This window comes from Choloepus didactylus, chromosome 20, assembly GCF_015220235.1.
Source record: "Choloepus didactylus isolate mChoDid1 chromosome 20, mChoDid1.pri, whole genome shotgun sequence".
In the NCBI taxonomy this organism is placed as follows: domain Eukaryota; kingdom Metazoa; phylum Chordata; class Mammalia; order Pilosa; family Megalonychidae; genus Choloepus; species Choloepus didactylus.
Window position 1 is genome coordinate 46,472,625 of NC_051326.1, and position 22,219 is coordinate 46,494,843.

General features: G+C 37.0%; 1 pseudogene; it reads right to left on the reverse strand.

Annotated features, from left to right (window-relative positions):
* Positions 1 to 8,279: 8,279 nt before the first annotated feature.
* On the reverse strand, positions 8,280 to 9,240 carry LOC119516786 (annotated as a pseudogene).
* Positions 9,241 to 22,219: the final 12,979 nt, after the last annotated feature.

The following is a 22,219-nucleotide window of genomic DNA, read 5'->3' on the forward strand; positions in this document are numbered from 1 at the left end:
ATGATTAAGATATCAATTCTACTGAATGGCTAAAAAGAACATGAAAAGATGCTCAACATCGCTAGGTACTAGGGAAATGCAAATCAAAGCCACAATGAGATATCATTTCACACCCACTAGAATGGCTATTATTTTTAAAAAGTTATAAGGGTTAGAGAGGATATGGAGAAATAAGAACACTTGTTCATTGCTGGTAGGAATATAAAATGGTGCAGACGCTATGGAAGAGAATTTGGCAGCTCCTCGGAAAGCGAAGTATAGTGTTCCCTTATGACCCAGCAATCACACTTCTAGGTAAATACCCCAAAGAATTGAAAGCAGGGACTGGAACCATATTTATACACTGATATTCATGGCAGCATTATTCACAATTGCCAAAAGATGGAAGCAACCCAAGTGTCCATCAACCAATGAATAGATAAACACAATGTGAATATTATTAAAATGAATGAAGTCCTGATACATATGACAATATGGATGGAACTTGAAGACATTATGCTGAATGAATTAACCCAGACATAAAAGGACAGATATTCTATGATCTCACTGTTCAGAATAAGCAAACCCATAGATTAGAATCCAGATTATAGGTTACCAGGGGCTGGATTGGCAGTAGAGAATGGGGAGCTGATATTTAATTTGTATAGAAGTTCTACTTAGGTTGATTGTAAACTTTGGGAAATGGATGGTGGTGATGGTAGCACATAATTGTGAGTGTAATTAACAGTGCTAAATTTTATATGTGAATGTGGTTAAGAGGGGAAATTTTAGATTAAAATATGTTATTAGATTAAAAATTAAAAGATAAAACATAGGAATGTAAAAAAATAATTAAACAGCTCTACAAAAATTTTTTACCTATATAGGGGTGGATGGAAATTAGTGGAAGCAATAGAGACGGAAGCCCAACTATTTTCAATGAACCTTGTTTTGTGGGTTTGACTTTGTAGAAGTATTTTACATAATTATACAACAAAATTAGGTCAAAATGAAAGAAACAATTCTCAAATAATTGAAAGCAGAAAGAAATAGATGGATCTACCTGTGTAGCCAGTTGGAAACATAACCAAACATAGAAAAAGCATTATTTCAAGTGACTAAAAAAAACAGTAATGTGATTCTATATCCTTAATGGGATATTCCGTAAGGTACAAAGTAGTACAGTTTCTTTTCTATAATCATGTTGTTAATAATAATATTGGTATTGTTATTCTGAAACTATTAAATAAATATTGTATGATAAAGTGATTAAAATAATAAATAATTTTGTCACTGTCATTTAAGAAACAAGATTTTTATTGTAAGAGATAAGAGATATAAATGTAAAATTGAAGTAACTAAGTAAAATCTTCTAAAGTTTTCTCTTAAATTTTTTTGTAGCTTTGTCCAAAGGAATATTATTGACATAGCAGAAAGCAAGAAACTTATCAAAGAATTCTAGACTCTTGTTGTAGAAACTCTGGTGGCAACTTAAAGGGTTTTCTATTAAGCAAGGATAGGACAATGGAAGCATTTAAAAAGAATAGTTAATTCAATTGATCAATAAATAAAATACATTAAATCTAATGAGGGGGGAGATGAGTGAGTGAGGATATAGATAAGTAAGATTTGCCAAGAATTGAAAATGATTAAAACAGAGTGATGACTCTATGTGAGTCCATTATGATATATACCCTACTATTGCATACGTTAAAAAGTTTCCATTAATTTTTTTTTAATTAAAATATGGTTTACCACTAAAAGAAAAGAAACACATAGCTTCCAAAAGTAGAGAAGAAACCACAGGATTTTAAAAATTCAAACTTCAAACAACCAATGGGTTGGTACTATTTTTATAATTAAAAACTGTGCTTGACATTAATAGATATAGAGTTTCTGTTTAACATCATGAAAAAGTTTTGGCAATAGATAGCAATGAAGATAGAACAACATTATGAATATAACTAATACCTGAATTGTATACTTAATATGGTTTAAATGAGAAACTTTACTTATAAATAAATAAATATATACACATATATAACCACAATAAAGTAAAAAATAATTTTTTTTTAAAGTTGTGATTAAAATGGCAGAAGGAAACCAACTAAAATGTTAATAATAGCTTTTCCAGGGTGGTATGCTTCCCCCGTTCTCCCTTCGTCTTATTTTTGTTTTTGTAAAACATATTATAATAAGGTGTGTGGCTTTTTAAATTAAAAATAATGCAACCGCCAATGATGGGGGTGGGGGCAGTAAACCCATTTCATTCCTGTGATTTTAGGCAGGCACAGTGTAGACACCCTCATTTTAGGCAGGCACAGTGTAGACACCCTCATTTTAGGCAGGCACAGTGTAGACACCCTCTCCCTTTCAGAGAGGAGTGATTTCAACCAGGGTACGCTGTCTTGTGTAAAACTCAAATGTTAATGACATGGGACTGTCAGCCCAGGAAGAGACTTCAGGTTTAGCCAAATGCATCACCTCAGTGGAGAGTGACTCTATAGCACATCTGCCTGCAAACATCTGGTTCCATGTCACCCAGAAGATCACATTCAAATGGCCGGTGTGGCATTCAGGACCCCTCATAATCTGACCCACACCTCCATTTCCGGTTAATCTTCCCACAGTGCACAGTGTGTCCCTACAGCACCCAAGGGCTAATGGTGCACCAAGTAAGAACAGGTTTTTCATTCTCGTATGTGTTTGTTCTAGCCCCCTTGGTGGCTGGAATGTTCTTCCCTCTTTTGTTGGCAGGAAGGGATTCTTGCAATCCTTACCCTTTAAGAATTCCCTTAGTCACTTTAGTCACTTTCTCCTTTGTGCTCCCATAGCACTGTGCACTTTTCCTCTTACTCCACTTACATTATTTGTTCACAAGTCAGACTGTAGCTCCTCCTGAGCATTTCTAAATGAATTTTTTTTTCTTTATGTGTCTGCCTCAGCATCTGTGTACCACAGTGATATTGAATATGTACGTGCGTGCATGCGTGTGTGTGTGTGTGTGTGTGTGTGTGTGTGTAGGGATGGTGAGGCTCAGAATCAGTGTTGAGAGAGCACCAGAAGAGATGAGTGTTTGGAAATGTAGATTTAAGATATCCATTATTTGTAATATAAACCATGCAAAGTGAAGCTCTTCAAAAGTATTTTTGCACATTCAGAATATAGAGAGAAGGGACTGAGGAAGTATTAAAAAGAGTATTGGTTACAAATTGGGAAATTATGTGTTTGGTACATAAAAATGAAAACAATTATTGTATGGATGACAGTGGCTTGTCCTGGATCACCCAGAAAATTAAGGAGAGCTGGTCTCCTGACACAGTGTAATGCATTTTCTAATACACTGTCTCCCAACAGACACAAGGACTTCAAAGAGAAGCTAATGCTTGAATTCAAAAAAAGGATCCCACTGAAGTGAGACATATCTTTGGGAATTGGGATGAACCATAAAATTTTCTAAGGCTTCATCTCCTAATACTTCTCAAATATTTGATTTTTTTTTTTTTTTAATCTGAGAAGAAGGAATGATAACGAAATCTAACTATAGAATGGTTAAATCACTGCCTTTCTCTCAATCTTATTCTCTGCCCTATCTCCCCTCTGGTTTGATTCCCCACCCCCCTGTCTTCTGTTAACCTCTGAAGTCAGCTGTAAATGAGAAGCAACATCAGAACCCTTTGTCTGTCATTGAGATTCAGGATATTTGCATGACCCTGGGTATGTCTGATTAGCCCCTCAGGTGTAACATCTGGCAACAGAGGAAGCTGGTGAGCACTGGCCACCCTAAATCCAGGCTAAGTCTCTTCCCACTGCTTTACCTTTTATTAGGAGTTTTAAATATGCCACCTTTCTTATGCTCTTTATCTTGTAATGTCTGCTTTCCATTAAGACCAAAATCTCTGCTTCTATAGAAGCAAAGATTTTAAGGTACACTGCTATTGACAGTAAATGCAATAGAGGAGGAAAACAAGACTATTTCCCCTGGTTGCTAGGTGAGAATGCATCTACCTTTGCCTCATCCTATTAATCTTCACTTTCATCACCTGTAAGTTTCGGCAGCTATAAATACTACTATTACCCCAATGGATTCTTCACATAATTTTCTGTTGAATCAAATAAGGCTGCTAAAGTGCTTTAGACATTTTCAGAGGCTAATCAGATGTTAGCTTGAGTTGTTAACGAGTATTTCTTCTGTCTCCATGAAAACTATGAATTTGATATCTTGCTAATTTTAAGCTTCATAAATTATGAATTTATAAGAGTTATAAACCTTGTTAACTCTTATCTGTTTATGTTATGCCTGCTTCTCAGCTGAGAGTGAGTTGCCAACTAAGATGTGTTACATAAAAGCTCATAAATCAGAAACGGGCCGATTTGGCCTGTAGACACATTTTATTAGGCCCATGGAGTATTCTTCAAAATTTCCATTAGTTTACAGTATTTAATAAAATTAAAGTCTTTCTGTATAACTCGGAAAACATAAGATCGGGCAACACTGGGTATCTCCTAATGGTATTGTCGGTGGGTTGTCGCTGAGAATCTCCAAGTCCACTTCCCATTCAGCAGTGAATCTCTAGTCTGCTCCGCTCCCCAGCACTCTCTGTTCTTTTACACCTCTTTGCTTTGTTTACATAACTGCCCTGTCTCCTGCAATTGCATTCCTTGGCTTCACCTTGAGGCAGTTCCCAGACTTGCCCTCTTTCATCATCTCCTTATCTGCATGAGCCTTATATTCAGCACATAGAACCTAAAATAAAGTTGCTGAGAGTACTTGGATAAAAAGAGGAAGATATTAAGAAGGGTGGTTTGCAGAGGTCTCAAAACCATCTGGAGGCTCCAAAAATACGGTTTCCATATGCCAGTGTCTAACAGTCAGTCATTCAACCCTGCTTTGGTTTATGTGTTAGAAGCTCCTGATCAAACTGTTGTATAGTTCATCAACAAGATCTTTTGAACATCCACTTGCATATAGTACAGCTCAGACACAAATTAGCTGCTGGATTTGTGTGGACTTCTTAACCACCTTTGTATATGAAAGTAGGATGTTGACCCAGAAACAAGATACATAATCGAGGTGTAATTAAGATGCAATAAACTGACAAATATTTAGCATTCAATTCAATGAGTTTTGACAGTTGTATACAGAGTGTAACCAACTCTCAAAAGGAGATGTAGAATATTTCTACCATCCCTTTCAAGTCAGTTATCTCCTCCCCACAAGGCAAATACATTTCTGATTTCTATCAAGATAGTTTTATCTTTTTAGAACTTTGCAAACATGGAATCATACAATATGCATTCATTATGCTTGGCTTCTTTTACACAGCATAAGGTTTTTGAAATACATCCATGCTGCTATATGAAACAGCAGTTAACTACTTTTTATTGCTGAGTACTATTTCATGGAATTCAAAATTCTGTGTATGCATTTGCCTATTGATGGCTATTTAGATTTTTTCCAGTTTTTGACTGTTATAAATAAGGACATTCTTATTCAAATATTTTTGTGGACATATGTTTTCATTTCTTTTGGGTAAATACCTAGGAGTTCAATTACTGCCTTTTGGAATAAATATATGCATTACTTTATAAGGAACTGCCAAACAGATCTCCAAAGTGGTTGTGACATTTTAAAAACAAAATGTGAGTTGCTTCACATCCACACCAACATTAAGTGTTGTCATTGTTTTTTTTATTTTAGCCTCGTTCTGGTTTTGGTGCCATGTGGGATTCCTATAAAATTTGTGCATTATCATGCAAAGTCTTTTTGATCAAAAAGTAACATTAAGGCAGAAGGACATTAGTATTACAGGCATTTAACATTAGAGTCAAAGTTATTTTTATTATATTAGCACCAATCACCTATTATAAGGACCCCAAGAAGATGGGAGTCAGGGACAGAAGAAATTCTATTTATGTAGACCCAGGCCATGGAAAATGATGGAATCACGTACATCCGAAAGGACTTAAAATTTTGGAGATCAAAGGCAATGACAAGATGTTTACATTTCCTTGCCTGGAAAGATTTAGGTTTATTCCTTCCAGTATGGAGTCCTGTTGATACAGTTATCACTTTTCCCAACATTTACTGTAGACCTCTACTCCAGTTTACCCCTCTCACTTTGAAGAGTTGCCTCTGCATTTTTGACTAGAAGTGATCAGAGACAGTTTGACTGTAGCTGCTGAGCCAGAACTTAGGATTCATTATATTGCATTATATTGTAAGTGCTACTGGTGGGTGTGTGTGTGTGTGTGTGTGTGTGTGTGTGTGTGTGTGTGTTTAAGGTTTTCTGCAATCACACAATCACACTATATAAGCTATATACTTATACACTCATCTTCAAGAAACAAGGTACCAGGTTGCGGTTCAATAGTTTCAGGTATTTCTTAGCTATCTTAATACACTAAAAACTAAAAAGTGATATCTATATAATGCATAAGTAACCTCCAAAATGACCTCTTGACTCAATCTGAAATCTCTCAGCCACTGAAACTTTGTTTCATTTCTCTTCCCTGTTTTGGGCAAGAAGTCTTTCTCAATCCCACAATGCCGGGTCCAGACTTTTCCCCGGGAGTTATATCCCATGTTGCCAGGAAGATTTACACCCCTGGGAGTCATGTCCCATGTAGGGGGGAAGGCAACAAGTCCACCTGCCAAGATGGCTTAGAGAGAGAGGCCACATATGAGCAACAAAAGAGGTTCTTTGGGGATGACTCTTAGGCACAATTGTAAGTAGGCTTAGCCTCTCCTTTGCTGTAACAGGCTTCATAAGGGCAAGCCCCAAGATTGAGAGCTTGGCCAACTAAATTGGTAGTCCCTAATGTTTGCAGGATCATAAGGAATTCCCTAGATGGTAAATTTATTATTTCCAAATTTTCCCCCAGTCCCTCGAGGGGGTTTTTCAAATACTTCTTTATTCTCTGTCCAAATTATTCTGGGATTTATTGGGGCTTCACACTGACCTGTACTAACAAACTAGATCTCACTCTATATTCAAGGTTCCATGTATATAGGGTGTTTGAATAAACTGACCATACAAGTTAAATTATATAGCGTGCTACAGAAAATAAAGACTTTCCACCAAATAAACATCTCTACCTTTGGTCTCACACAGAAGCTGAAATTTTAAAATACTGTCAACACCATCCTTTAAGCATCCTTTACCTTTTAGTCTGATTTGCTTTAGTCCTAACCAAGGACTAATATCTCTAATTGGAGTCTGATTTCTTTTTCACCTTCTTTGACATTTGCTGTATGGGGTGATGTTGACCTTCACAGCTACCGAAATCTAGCTCTGAGTCTCAGGTGTCACACAGAGACCTGAAGCTCCAGGGGCCAACCAGATTATACACAAGAACTCAGCATCTCAGAATCTAGAAATAACCATTACAACTCAGGAACAGAGATAACTGCTGTAAGAGCTTACGATCTAGGAACCATAACATTAAGCCTTCCCCTGATAACCTGTGCTCTCAGATTCAGTTCTTAGAATTTGCCCGTCATAGTTAGTCCATATTAGTGAGGCGTTATAATGTCTGTCTTTTAACTTCTGGCTTATTTTATGCAACATTTTGTTCTCAAGGTCCATTTACCTACTTGCATACCTGACAACTTCATTTCTTCTTGCAGCCACTCAATATTCCATTGTATGTATACACCACAGTTCACCATTCTGTTCATCAGTTGATGTAACTTTAGGCCACCTCCATCCATTGTGAATCGTGAATACTGTCACCATAAACACCAGTGTGCAAATGTCCATTCATGTCCCTGCTTTCAGTTCTTCCAAGTATATACCCCAATAACAGGGTTGCAGGATCATATGGCAACCCCATTCTTAGCTTCCTGTGGAACTACCACACTGCCCTCCAGATGGGCTGCACCATTTTATTTCCCCACCAGCAGTGATTAAGCGCATCTCTCGCTTCACTTTTTCTCCAGCTCTTATATCCCTCTATTTATTTATTTATTTTTTAAAAGACACATTTATTCAGTGTCATGATCAGACCCATGATCAGCATGGGTGCAAAAAAAAATCTACATTAAAACCCTTTGTTGGAATGCTTTACACTTTCCACAGAACAGAAACTAAAATAACCTGTTATACAATTAGTCACAAATACAGTCCTCATGTTTTTTTGCCCATACACATGAGTATTGTCTAAAACATGTCTTCTTTGTAGCAGCTAGGCCCTGCCACCACTGTGCTTGGCTGAGTTCACAAATCTATGGTAACCTGTAGCTTCCCTGTCACTTCTCTGGCTCTCCTTTCATGCTAAGCTTTGTTTCCTGGCAGTAATTAAAACCTTCTGCCACTGCCATAGCTACTGCTGCTTCTGGAACCACCACAGCCACCTTGGTTTCATGGTTTGGCAAAGTACTGGCCTCCACCACCATAAGGGCCAGAGTTTCTGCCTCCAAAGTTTCCTCCCTTCATGGGTCCAAAATTTGAATATTGATTGTCGTAATTGCCAAAATCATTGCAGCTTCCGCCACCTCCAAAATTGCTTCCATCATTACCAAATCCATTATAGCCATCCCCACTGCCACCATATTCACCACCACCTCGGCTGCCACCACAGTCACCACTACCACTGAAGTTTCCTCCACGACTGAAGTTGTCATTCCCACTGAAACCACCTCCACAACCACCATCGAAGTTTCTAGAACCATTCTGACCTCTTTGGCTGGATGAAGCACTGGCCATCTCTGGCTTAGACAGGGCTTTTCTTACCTCACAGTTGTGGCCATTCACAGTATGGTATTTCTGAATGACAGTCTTATCCACAGTCACGGTCATCAAAGGTTGCAAGAGCAATGCCTCTCTTCTTGCCACTGTCTCCATCAGTCAAGATTTCAATCACTTCAGTCTTCCCATACTGCTCAAAATAATCTCTTAGGTGATGCCCTTCAGTGTCTTCTTTAATGCCGCCAGCAAAGATCTTTTTTGCAGCTAAGTGAGCACCTGGTCTTTGAGAGTCTTCTCTTGAGATAGCCCTGTTTGGTTCCACAATTCCTCCATCCACCTTATGTGGCCTTGCATTCATGGTTGCATCCACCTCCTCCGCAGTAGAGTAGGTGACAAACCCAAAGCCTCTGGAACATTTGGTGTTTGGATCTCTCTTTACCACACAGTCTGTGAGTGTTCCCCATGGCTCAAAATGGCTTCTCAGACTTTCATTGGTTGTTTCAAAGCTTAACCCTCCAGTGAAAAGCTTCTGCAGCTGTTCAGGCTCTTTAGGAAACTCTAACTTAGACATGATGGCAGTGGGAGGAAAGAATTCAATGATGCTTCCTCAGTGGCATCCATGGGCAGAAAGCCCTCTGTTTATTCTCTAAACACTCAATCCCAAGTAAACAATCAGTGGTTCCCGGTGTAATCACATAGTTATGCATTCACCACCACGATCTATATGCAGACATTTCCATTTCTTCTATCTGTCTTCTTCTTTAATTCAGCATAGAGTTCTTCTCCCATCCATATCCTCCACCAGTGTTCCAAACAAGTCAGGGTTATCGCCTTTTATTGCTGAACATCTGGGGAGGAGTTTTCTGTAGCTGTTTGTGTCGCCATGCTGATGACGTCACTGTCTCAAAGTTTTTGAGCCTTCTTAAGTATAATTCTCTGGCATGGAACAGGCACTTAGGGAATAAATGAATGATGGATCTAATGAATGCACCCATGTTGGTGACACTCAATTGACATTTAATTTCTTCCATATAAAAGGATAAGTGATTAGGAGTAGAAAATGCCATAGTGATGTAGATGAAATATGGAGAATGGTAGGAGTTATAATGGAGAACTCTTCTCCAGGGCTACTGCAGAGGACCTGGAGACTCAAAAAGGAAGAAGTAGACCAGTGCTTCTCAAAATTTAATGCACAGAGGAATCACCTGGGGAATCTTGCAAATAGCAGATTTGGGTTCAGTAAGTCTGAGATTCTGCATTTTTAACAAACTCACAGGTGATGACACTGCTGGTGGTCCAAGGGCTCCACTTTGAGCAGCAAAGGCATAAACAACAATTGTGGGCAGGGAAAAAGGCAGGGTATGGCACTGCTTAAGTAGAGGTTCAAGGTCGTATTAGCCTAGATGATGACACTTAATTTACTTCTTATTTACATTCCTTAGATCACAGCCGATTACTTAGGAGACATTCACATTTTCTTGACTTCATTATCTCCCAGTACTGCAGGGATAATAAACTACAACATTCACTGGCATAATTTGAATGAGCAGCTGAACATACATTTAACAAATTATGATATTCTGTTAGCTGTAAGGACACCTCCAAGCTTCAAACACTTGAACATTGTGTGTGTGTGTGTGTGTGTGTGTGTGTATTCTTCATCACATAATGTGTTGATTTCAACTACGATTATAATCTCTGATTTTATAGAAGTAAAACATTTAATGGCCACTGCTATTCCTAAGAAATATAATAGAAAAAAAAAAAAGATAATTTCCCTCTGCTGCTAGATGAGAATACATATGCCTCTGTCTCATCCTATTGACTTTTAGTTTCATTACCTGTAAGTTGGAGCAGCTCTAACTACCCCTGTTACCCAATGGCTACTTCATATGTTTTTTGTAGAATCAAATACAGCTACTAAAGTGCCTTATGAAATTTTCAGAGGCTAATCAAGTGTTAGTTTGCATTTTACTGCTTATTTCTTCTGTCTCCAAGAAAACCATGAACTTGACATCCTGTGATTTTATGCTCCATAAATTATGAATTTATAAGAATTATAAATCTTCTTTTATTTATTTATGCTAGGCCCTCTTTTCAGCTGTGAGATGCTAACTAAGATGTGTATAAGTGCTCATAAATCAGAAATATGGTATTGTTTGTTTGTATTTTTATGACTATTTTACAGATGAGGATACTGAAATTCAGACAGATCAAGTGATTTGCCCATGATTGCATAATTAGTAAAATAGAGCTAAGATTAAAAATTCTTTCATCAAGATCCTCCAGTGGCTTCCCATTATATTCAGAATAGAACCCAGACTCCTTATCTTGGTTGGAAAGGTTGAGAATTCAATTTATATTGTAATTCAGCCACCTTCAGGTTTAGACAAGGGGTTTGATTTTCAGAAATTTCAGTCCTGCAACTATAGGAGATAAAGGCTTCTTTCCAGTCCCTTCGCTGGGCCTTGATTTAGAAATTTAAGGCTCTGAGTGTGTAATTTTCTTCTCTCAAATTCTCCAGTGCATTTAGAAGGAACAAAATCAGCCTTATTATAGTATCTATTTTCACTAAAATATTCTGTCATAAAATTGTTGCCCCACGCCTTGCTTTCTACAGGTACTTGAGTACAGGTGATTACAGGTGATAATTTAAATAGCTAGTTTACCTCTGCATGCTATGGACTACCAGTGTTTCCTGTACCACTGGAAAGAGGGTTATTAATGCCTTTAAGTCTAATTAGATCAGAGAACTAATTCCAGATAGCCTAGAGCCAATTCAGAGAACCCATCTCCTGGACCACTTCTGTCAACAATTTCTATATCTGTAAAGGTTTGAGTGAAGAATCAGAACTGCTGTTAATGATACAGGAGAACTGGGATTCCTGGTGGAATAGTCTCTGCTAGTTTTAAGGCTGAGGTCTCTAGCGATCAGCCTGACTGGCAGTTAGGGAGGAAAGCTGGATGCAGATAGAAGCAAGGATAAACCAGCCCTAGAGAGGAGGAACTGGAACCCATGAGGAAGGACAGCAGGAAGCTGCAAAAACAAACCAGAGCCTGCTTCAACCTCTTACCACCTTCAACTTGACACCAGGGGTAACCTGCAGGAGAAGCTTGTGCCCTTGTCCACAGAGCTGAATATGAACCTGGATGAGGTCTTGGAGAGGCAAGAAGGGGAGACCTGAGGGAGCTACAGGAACTGCATGTCTGGGTACTGCCCCACACGAATAAGGTGAGTGAACAGAGAAGCCACAACTTGCCTGAGCTGCGTGGCACCTGGTGCCCAGCACTGTCCTTTGGCACACATAAAAGATGGCTGCCGCTTCATGTCAACCTACCAATTCTTATGCAGAACATCTCTTGTGGCCAAAGCTAATCTTGAAACTTGACATGATATAGTAATCAGTTTATTTAATCATTTGATAGTCTTTCTTCCTACTAAGCTGGGTGTGAGTACTTGTATTATTCAGTACATATCCCTAGCACTACTATGAGCCTAGGGAAATGAGCACATGACCCATTTCCCTGCCTCCATCCCATATACCACACAGCTTCCCCGGTTATACAAACATGTCCATTTTCTCCAGCTGTATCCCAAGGTTTTTGTCATTTCATAATGGTAGCTTACAGCTTCTTTGTGTCCTTGGAAGTATCTTGCATCTAGATTTAAATATGATATACTGCAGATAAGATTTATTTCTTCTTCTTAAAAAATTGGTAGTCAAATCTGAAGGCAGAACTAAATGAATTCAAAGGGAATCAACCTGGGTGATTAAGAGAATAAGAAGTTTGTTCTGGATTGAGACACTGTCTCACTATTGCCATTATGGCACCCAGTGCCCCACCAAACCTTCTTTCCTTCCATGAAACACACTCTGTAATCTGTTCTTTAATTCACATTTATAAAAGGTTCCTTCTTCATCAACTGAGTAGTTCAATGATGTAAGTCTTCATTTCTGGTTGCAATAGATTTTATTAGAGTGTGGTGATAAAATAAAAAGCCCATTGGGAACTGGGATAACAAAAAAACATAAACAACAAAAACCAACAAAAGTGTTTATTTTAGTTTTGCTAAAGGCTGGCTGGTGATGAATTAACTGTTAGCCTAACTAGCAGAAAATCACCAACATCAAATAGGAAAAAACACCCTTTGGAAAATAACTAGGGGAAAAAAAAGAAAATGTTTTCTGCAGAGAGAAATCTAGTCTCAAAAAAATACTGTCATAATGAACTGTGTGAGTTTCAGAGATTTTGGCATTCTTGCTCCATAATATATCTACTGATACTGCCTAAAATGATTAGGGAATTTGAAACATTTCCAGAGAGAAGGAGTAAGAGTGTGTTTTGAAATTAAAAGAAGGCAGAGGAGGACAATAAATTTAATATTCACTTGATGAAAGTAGTAATTTCCTGAAGGGAGCAGTGCATCAGGGGACCCAGCTGTTGGCCAAAGCTGGCCTGAGTCACTTAACTTGTCTCTGCCTCCATTCCCAGACCCAGCTTACCCTGTGGAGTTACAGTGAAGACACCAAGGGTTCAGAGGTCTGAGCCCATCAGGGAAGAGTGTAACCATTAGGGAGATGTAATCCACCGTAGCATATATAGAATTAAGAAAGTAAACCCTGAATTAAAAGAAAACCAACCAGGCATTTTAAATCAATGCCCTGAATGGCCTGGGTTTCTCTGCTCCCTATTCCAATTTGACAAGTGGTGCAGATAGTTGGAGGATCTCATTTGCTAAACATATGTCAGTCATACCCTAGAGACTAAAGCTGGGGAGCACATTTCACTGAAGGTGGTAGTACTTTCTGCAACAATGAGGGAGCATTTCAGTGCTCTGTGGGAAATGGTATATGCAGGAAGAGGAGTAACAAAGGAGGCTTCAGGGCTGTGTTAAAAGGCACGGGATGGGGAAGGTTATGGGTTGAATGTGAAAATCCTGTTAACATTTCATTGAATATGCATACCATATATCAATTAAAAATTGTGCAAGGGGGTTATGAGATATTAGGTGGGGGGTAGCCAAGCTGCTCGGTCAAGGAAGGGTGCCTACAAAGAAGGGACGTATTATTGACTCAGAGAGGGACAGGGCATGAAAAAAGCTGATGATAAAATGAAAGGGGGCTTTAAGAAGCAGCAGTTCCCAGAATTAGGATCTCAGGAAGCCAGCCCAGTCACAGTCCACCCTCTGCAACATGTAAGCACTTACTGGATACAAGTAATCATGGCTATTACCTAATGAGTAATTGGTATCTTGAATGACAACAACAAAAAGACCCACTTCAGCTTCTGGAAAATATCCTGTAGACTCAGAGTTGTAGTAAACAGCGCACAAATTATTCCCTTTAAAATTAAAACCCAGAAATTCCTTCAACTAATCAGAATGATTACTTTATTCCACAATTAGAAAGAAAAAGTGTATAATTTTTATTGCCGGCATCTGATGGAGATGTGTATGTTCCACTGGGCAGTGTGGGGAGGCCAGTCACAGGCTGGTGAGCTGCTAAGACATGCTGTGGATCAGATCAAAATGCAAACAGAATGTCTCCAAGGTCAAACAGCAAAACTGGACTAGCCAGAGGTAATAACACAAGGTTTGGGGAAGATCAGCATGGAAATACTAAAAAATGGCCATGGCGTTGTCACTACCCAGGAGGAAGGGTGCCTTGTAGACGGGATGGCAGTCTCCCCAAGAAGAGAGAGCTTCAGTAACCCCAGCCACCAGGATTTTCCAACGAATTATCCTTGCCCTGATTCCTTACTTACCAAGCAAGCCTGATTGTAATTTGGCCCTCAAGCAGACTCTCCTTTAAAGAAAGAACATGCTGAACTGAGTTTTCAATCCAGTCCCACTGGCAGTAAAACATCTTATTGCCAATTATTATAATGATAATTATTAGTACTACTAAGATTCTTGCTGCTATCTAACACTTTTAAAGTGCTTATTATGAGCTAATGGATGAGATGTGCCTTATCAATACTATCATATTTATTTTGGGGACTGGTTTATACAGCAGTTTTGTGAACACTTTTACTGTGTATTGGTTCAACTTAATCTCATCGCCTCTGCATATGCTGACACAATTGTATTTCTGAACCTATAAGCCCATGGTTTACAGTTAATTTAAGACTCCACTGCTTCCCAGAAGGTATTCTGAAGTGATAACTATATCACATGAAACACTGAAATAAACTCAACCAGCCATTGACACCGATGTGTCCTTGGTCAGTCAATCAACACATTAAGTGCTTGAGTGTCAAACTCCATTTTCTGAGGTGGGCTTGAGGGAAAGAAAGCAGGAAGGAAGGCTTTGTACTCTTTTTATAGAGAAAAGGATTAAAAGTGGAAGAATGTATGGCCCAGTGCTCAAAATGAAATTTTGCCTAGAGCCAATTTTGTTTACTCTTAAAGGGATTTATATGTGTGCATGTAGAATCCCCTCATAGGGATAATATATATTTTTAAAATTAATGGGCTTTACTCCTAGAGCAGTTTTAGGTTTACAAAAAAACCGAGCAGATAATACAGAGTTCCCATATATCCCCTTGCACTCTTCTCACAGTTTTCGTCTATTATTAACATCTTGAATTAGTGAGGCACATTTGCTACAATTGATGAGCCAATATTGATACATTATTATTAACTAGTTTACATTAGTTCATTCTTTGTGGATACAGTACTATGGATTTTGACAAATACATAAGGTCATTTATCTACTGTTATAGTATCTGTAGATTAGGATGGGAAGAACTAGCATCTATAAGCTATAGTTTTGCAGAATAGTTTCACTGCCTGAAAAATCCCCTGCGCTCCACCTATTCATTCCCACCCTGCCCCCAATCCCTAGCAACCACTGATCTTTTTACTGTCTTTAGAGTTTTGCCTTTTCCAGAATGTCATATAGTTGGAATCATATACTACGTAGCCTTTTCAGACTGGCTTCTTTCACTAAGCAATATGTATTTAAGGTTTCTCCATGTCTTTCCTTGGCTTGATAGCTCATTTTCTTTCATTGCTGAGTAATATTCCATTGTACAGATGTACCACAGTTTGTTTATCCATTCATATATTGAAGGGTTTCTTGGTTGCTTGCAATTTTTGTTGATTACGAATAGAGCTGCTACAAACATTTGTGTGCAAGTCTTTGTGTAGTCATAGTTTTCAACTCATTTGGGTAAGTGCTATCGCTGGATCCTATGGTAAGATTATGTATAGCTTTGTAAGAAATTGCCAAACTGTCTTCAAAAGTGGCTTACCATTTTGCATCCTTGTCAGTATTTTTTTGTAAATATTTTGGTTTTAGCCATTCTAATAGGTGTATAATGGTATCTCATAGTTGTAATAATTAGCAATTTTCTAATGACATATGACGCTGAGATCTTTTCAGATGCTTATTTGCCATCTGTATATGGTATGGTGTCCATTTTTGGCAAAAAATGTTGAGTTTTAAGATTTCTTTGTATATTTTGGATTCAGATTGTGTTTTGAAAATATGTTCTCGAAGTCAGTGGTTTGTCTTTTCATTCAGTTAAGAGTGTCTTTCACTGAGCAGAAGTTTTTAACTTTAATGAAGTTCAAATAAGCATTTTATTCTTTCAGGGATTGTGCTTTTGGTATTGCATCCAAAGTTATCACCAAAGCCAAGGTCACCTAGATTTGCTCCTGTATTATCTTCTAGAAGCTATAGAGTTTTGCAGTTTACATTTAGGTCTATGTTCCATTTTTAGTTAATTTTTTGAAAGGTGTAAGATCAATGTCTAGATTAATTTTTCTTCATGTGAATATGCAGTTGTTCCAGCACCATTTGTTGAAAGGACAACTTCCTCCAATGAATTGCTTTTGCTTCTTTGTCAAGTATCAGTTGACTATATTTGTCTATTTCTGGGCTCTCTGTTCTGTTCCATTCATCTACTTGTTTATTCTTTCACCAACATCACACTGTCTTGATTATCATAGCTTTTTAGTAAGTCTTGAAATCGGATAGTGTCAGTCCTCTAGCTTTGTTCCTTACCTTTGCTATTGTTTTGGCTATTCTGGGACTTTTATCTTTCCATATAAACTTTAAAATCAGTTTGTTAACATCTAAAAAATGACTTGCTGGGATTTTCATTGGGTTGTGTTGAATCTGTAGATTAGGATGGGAAGAACTGACATCTTAGCAATGTCAAATCTTCTCATCTATGAGCATGAATTATCTTTCTGTTTATTTCAAGCTTTGACTTCTTTAATCAGAATTTTATACTTTTCCTCATCTAGATCTTATAAATATTTTGTTAGCTTCATTACTAAGTCCTTATTTCTTTGATGCTGATATAAATGGTATTGTATTCTTAATTTCCAATTCCAATTGTTCATTGATGGTATATTGGAAAGCGGTTGGATTTTGTACATTAACTTTGTATCCAGTGATCGTATATAATGGCTTGCTAGTTCCAGTAGTTTTTTGGGTGATTTTTTTGATTTTCTATCTAGACAATTAAGTCACCTGAAAACAAAGACAGTGTTATTTTTTCCTTCCCAAGCTGTATATCTTTTATTTCTTTTTCTTATCTTATTGTTTTAGTTTCCTAGGCTGCTTAAAGCAAATACCATGAAATGGGTCAACTTGAACAATGGGAATTTATTCTTTCATGGTTTTGAGGTGGCGAAAAGGTCCAAATAAAGGCATCACCAAGGCAATGTTTTCTCCTTGGAGACTAGCTGCTGTTGATACTTGGCTCCTCTGCCAAATGGCAAGGGGTAGGGCAGCATCTGCTGGTCTTTCCCTTCTCTTCAAGATTTCACTTTCTTGCTTCCACGATTTCTCTCTCTGTCTGAATTTCATTCTCTTATAAAGGACTTCAGTAATAGGATTAAGACTCATCCTCATTGAGGTGGGTCATACCTTAACTGAAGTGGCTTCCTGTGAGTTCCTACCTACAATGGGTTTATACCTATGGGAATGGATTAAATTTAAAAGCATGCTTTTCTGGGGTACATATAGCTTCAAATCACAATTGCGTTAGCTGGGACTTCCAGTATGACATAGAAAAGAAGTGGCAAGAGGAGACATCCTTGCCTTGTTCCTGATCTTAGGGAGAAATGTATAATATTAGCTGAAGGCTTTTGTAAATGTTCCTTATCAACTTGTGGAAGGGCCCCTATACTCATAATTTGCTGAAGGTTTTTATCATGATTTGGTGTTGGATTTTCTCAAATGCTTTTTCCACATCTATTGATATGGTAATATGTTTGTTTTTTTTTCTTAATCTGCTGATTTGATGAATTATATTAGTTGATTTTCAAATGTTGAATCAGTCTTGCATTCCTGGAATAAATCCAACTTGATAATGATGTATAATTCTTTTAATACATTTTTAATTCAATTTGCTAATATATTTTTTTAGGATTTTTGCATCTGTGTTTATGAGAGATATTGGTCTGTATTTTTTCTTTCTTGTAATGTTTTTATCTGGTTTTGGTATTAGGACAATAATCATAGAATGAGTTAGGAAGTATTCATCAGCTTCTACTTTCTGGAACAGATTGATAAGAATTGCTATCATTTCTTACTTACGTATTTGGTGGAATTTGCCAACGAGACCATCTGGGCCTGGTGCTGTCTTTTTTGGAAGGTAATTAGTTATCGATTAAATTTTTAAATAGATACGGACTGATTCTAATGATCTCTTTCTCTTTGTGTGTGTTTTGATTGATTGTGTCTTTCAAAGAACTGATTCATTTCATCTAAGCTATCAAATTTGTGAGGATAGAGTTGTTGATAATATTCCTTTATTAACATTTAAAGTCTATGGGATCCTAGTTACGGAGCTTTTCCATTTCTGATATTAGTAACTCATGTCTTCTCTCTCTTTTTTTCATGGTTTGTCTGTTTAAACATTTATCAATTTATTTGATGCTTTCAAATAACTATTCTTTGGTTTGTTGGTTTTTTCTGTTGTTTTCCTGTTTTCAATTCCATTGATTGCTATTCTAATTTTTTTTAATTTCTTTTCTTCTGTTTCCTTTATGTATATTGCTCTTCTTTCTCTAGATTAATTTTAGATATTTCTTCTTTTCTAATATAAGCATTGATGCTATAAATTGCCCTCTAAGCACCAATCTTACTGTATCCTACATATTTTTATAAGTTGTATTTTCATTTTCATTTAATTCAAAATATTTTAAAATTTTCTTGGGACTCCTTCTTTGATCCATGCATTACTTGGATGTGTGTTGTTTAATTTCAAACTGTTTTGGGATTTTCCAGCTATCACTCTGTTATTGGGTTCTAGTTTAATTCAATTGTAGTCTGAGGCACACTTTGCATAATTTCTATTATTTTAAATTTATTGAAATGTTTTTGTTTTTATGACCCCAAATGTGGTCTATCTTGGTGAATGTTCCATGTGAACATGAAAAGAACGTCTATTCCACCATTGCTGGATGAAGTATTCTATAAATGTCAATTAGACCCAGTTGTTGATTGTGCTATTCAGTTCAACTGCATCCTTACTGATTATCTTCCCATTGGATCTGTGAATTATTGATAAAGGATGTTGAATTCTGCACCTATAATGGTGGGTTTATCTATTTGTTCTTGCAGTTTTATAGATTTTGCCTCATTTATTTTGATGCTCTGTTGTTAGGTGCACACACATTAAGGATTGTTATGTCTTTTTTGGAGAATTGATCATTTATCAATGTGCAGTGCCCCACTTTATCCAAAGACCTATGCCCTCTGACATTCACATCTTTCTGTAATTCTCTTCTACTCTGAATCAGGGCTGCCCTATGTGATCAATAGAATAGGGAAGCAGTGATGATGTGTGGCTTCTGAGGGTAGGTCATAAAAGACATGGCTGCTTCTTCATGGACTTGTTGGGTTGCTCCTTGTAAAGGAAGCCAGCTGCCATGCTGGAGAGGGCCCAGGTGGATGGGAACTGAGGCTGCCGACCAACAGCATGCATCACCTTGCCAGTTACTTGAGTAAAGTGGCTTAAATGCTGATCTTCCAGCCCCGTTCCAGTTTCAGATGCCTCTAGCCCTGGCTGACATGTAACTACGACCATGTGAGAGACCCAAGAATTGAGGAGCCAAGTCCTTACTGAATTCCTTTCCAGTAGAAACCAAGAAAGATAATAAATTATTATGTTGTTTTAAGCCACTAGGTTATGGGCAATTTCATATGCAGCAATAGGTAACTAATGCTCTGTAGTAGAGAAGATACCAGCATTTCTGAAACGTTACTATATACATGATTTGCAAATACGAAAGAACATTAGATTTGGCATCAGAAGCCCTGGATTTAAGTCCTCGCTCTTCTGCTAGCAGAGTGACTTTGGGAAATAATTTAATGCTTTAGTTTCTATCATCTAAGATCTCAGATTATATGTGAATTCATTTCCAATTGCTTATATCCAGAATATAGCCCTCCCCAGTTAATAAATACCCAGATTTATGTGAAGTTATATCTTTTCTGTGAGGTTATGGCTTACTGCTCTTTCCATACTGGGTATATTGAATTGCTCTGATCATAGCACTGGCTATTATTTTGGAATGGCTAATTTCACATTGCATTAGAGTTAACTATGTGTGTATCTATCTTATTTCTTGTTATGCAATAAACTCTACAAGAGAAGTATTACACCTAATTCCAGTTTCCTTGCAGTATTTAGACAACAGCTGTTGCAAAATAAACATGTTTATTTAATTGTATGAATACCCACCCTCCTACTCAAATGAGATAAGGCATGTATTGTAGTTAATTATAGGAATGCAAGTGCTTATTGTTTCCATACTTATTTTAACCATATTATTGTTAGTTAGGAAATATCTTTTATCAAAGGACAATGCTCTTTAAGTTCTTTTTCAAGTCTAAGATAAATTAATAATTATGCTTATACCATAGGAATATTTTATAGATAATCCTCTTGAGACAACAGTATTTTATTTAATGCAAAGGATATATGTCCTTCCCTAGTTCATATCTGAAGCATGACCACTCTCTCCAATTTGGTGTTCGTTGCAGCCCTTCTCCTAGGCCTATAGAAATCAGTGCTGCTTTCTTACAACAGTGCATATTTCAGTCTCCTTTGCTTCATTACACACACTAAAGTGCCTTGAGAAACAAGGTATTTTCTACAATATGCTCTGGAATAGGTTTTTTGGCACCAAAATTTCAGCCAACGGCAGAAAGCCTATGAACATCGTAGGAAGAGAATGGGACATTAAGAAAGGGTGTTTAAAGAACAGACAGGTTTTAGTCAACCTTAAAAAGTCAATGATCAAAAACATAGCTATTGCAAACTATGGACTATAGTACGTAGTAATCTTTTAATATTCTTTCATTAAAAGTAACAGATTTAGTCTACACCAATACTACAGGTGAACAAAAGGGGAGGATAAAGGGTATAGGAGGATTTGGATTTTATTTTTTATTCTTATTTCTGTTATGGACTAATGAATAAGTTCTAAAATTGATCATGATGATTTATGCACAACTATGTGATGCTTTTGTGAGCCAGTGATTGTATACTTTGGGTGGTTTTTGTGGTATGTGAACATATCTCAATACAATTGAAAAAAAAGTCAATGATCCTCTCTGAAAAGTATATGGGATTAATATAAGAATATTCAATTCCATTATTATTAATACTCTATACCTGAGAATACTTCTTGACTCTTTGCTTGGCCTATATTAAAGATACTAAAAATATTTAGGAACAAATGAATCAGAAATGTTTATTAAGCAAACCTTGTTTAAATTGTCAAAAAGTCTCTCTTCTGGCATATTTCTGAATAGTAAAATTAGAAATTCAGAAAGAAAAGGCAATTTATTTCAGAAATTGTCTGTAAATGTGTAAGTATTGTTTTTCCAGGCTCTAAGGTTTATTTTTTCATCAACTTTATTGATATTTAATTTTCATATAATAAATCACCAATCTTATGCATATAATTCAGTGATTTTTGACACATGTATAGTCATGTAAATACCATTACAATCAAAACACAAAACATTTCATCACCACAAAAAGTTTTTGTTTGCACTATTGTAGTCAATCCCCTTCTCACACCTTCCTATCCCAGAAGTTGCTTTCTTTCACTCTAGTTTTGCGTTTCCTGAAATTTCATGCACATGAAATTATACAGATTCTAGTCTTTTGTATTGGCTTTTCTTCACTTATCACAATGCTTGTGAGATTCATCCACCTTGTCTCCTGCATCTGTGGTTCATTCCCTTTTATTACTGAGTAGTATTTTAATATATTTATATACCACAACTTTATTTATCCATTCTTCAGTTGATGGATATTTGGATTGTTTCAAATATTTGGCTGGTCGAAATAAAGCTTTTAGGAATATTTGTATACAGATTTTTTTGAGGGGTGGGCATTTCTCTTATGCTACTCTTTGAGTTGTGATTTCTTAAAAGATTGAAAGGACTTCCAAAAGACCAAGATGGTAGTTTAAGACACTCCAGGGTGCTGTCATCCCATAGAATCTTTGAACAACTAGCAAAACCTGGAACAGCTATCTTCCTTAAATGCCAGAAAACAGTTAAAGAGGT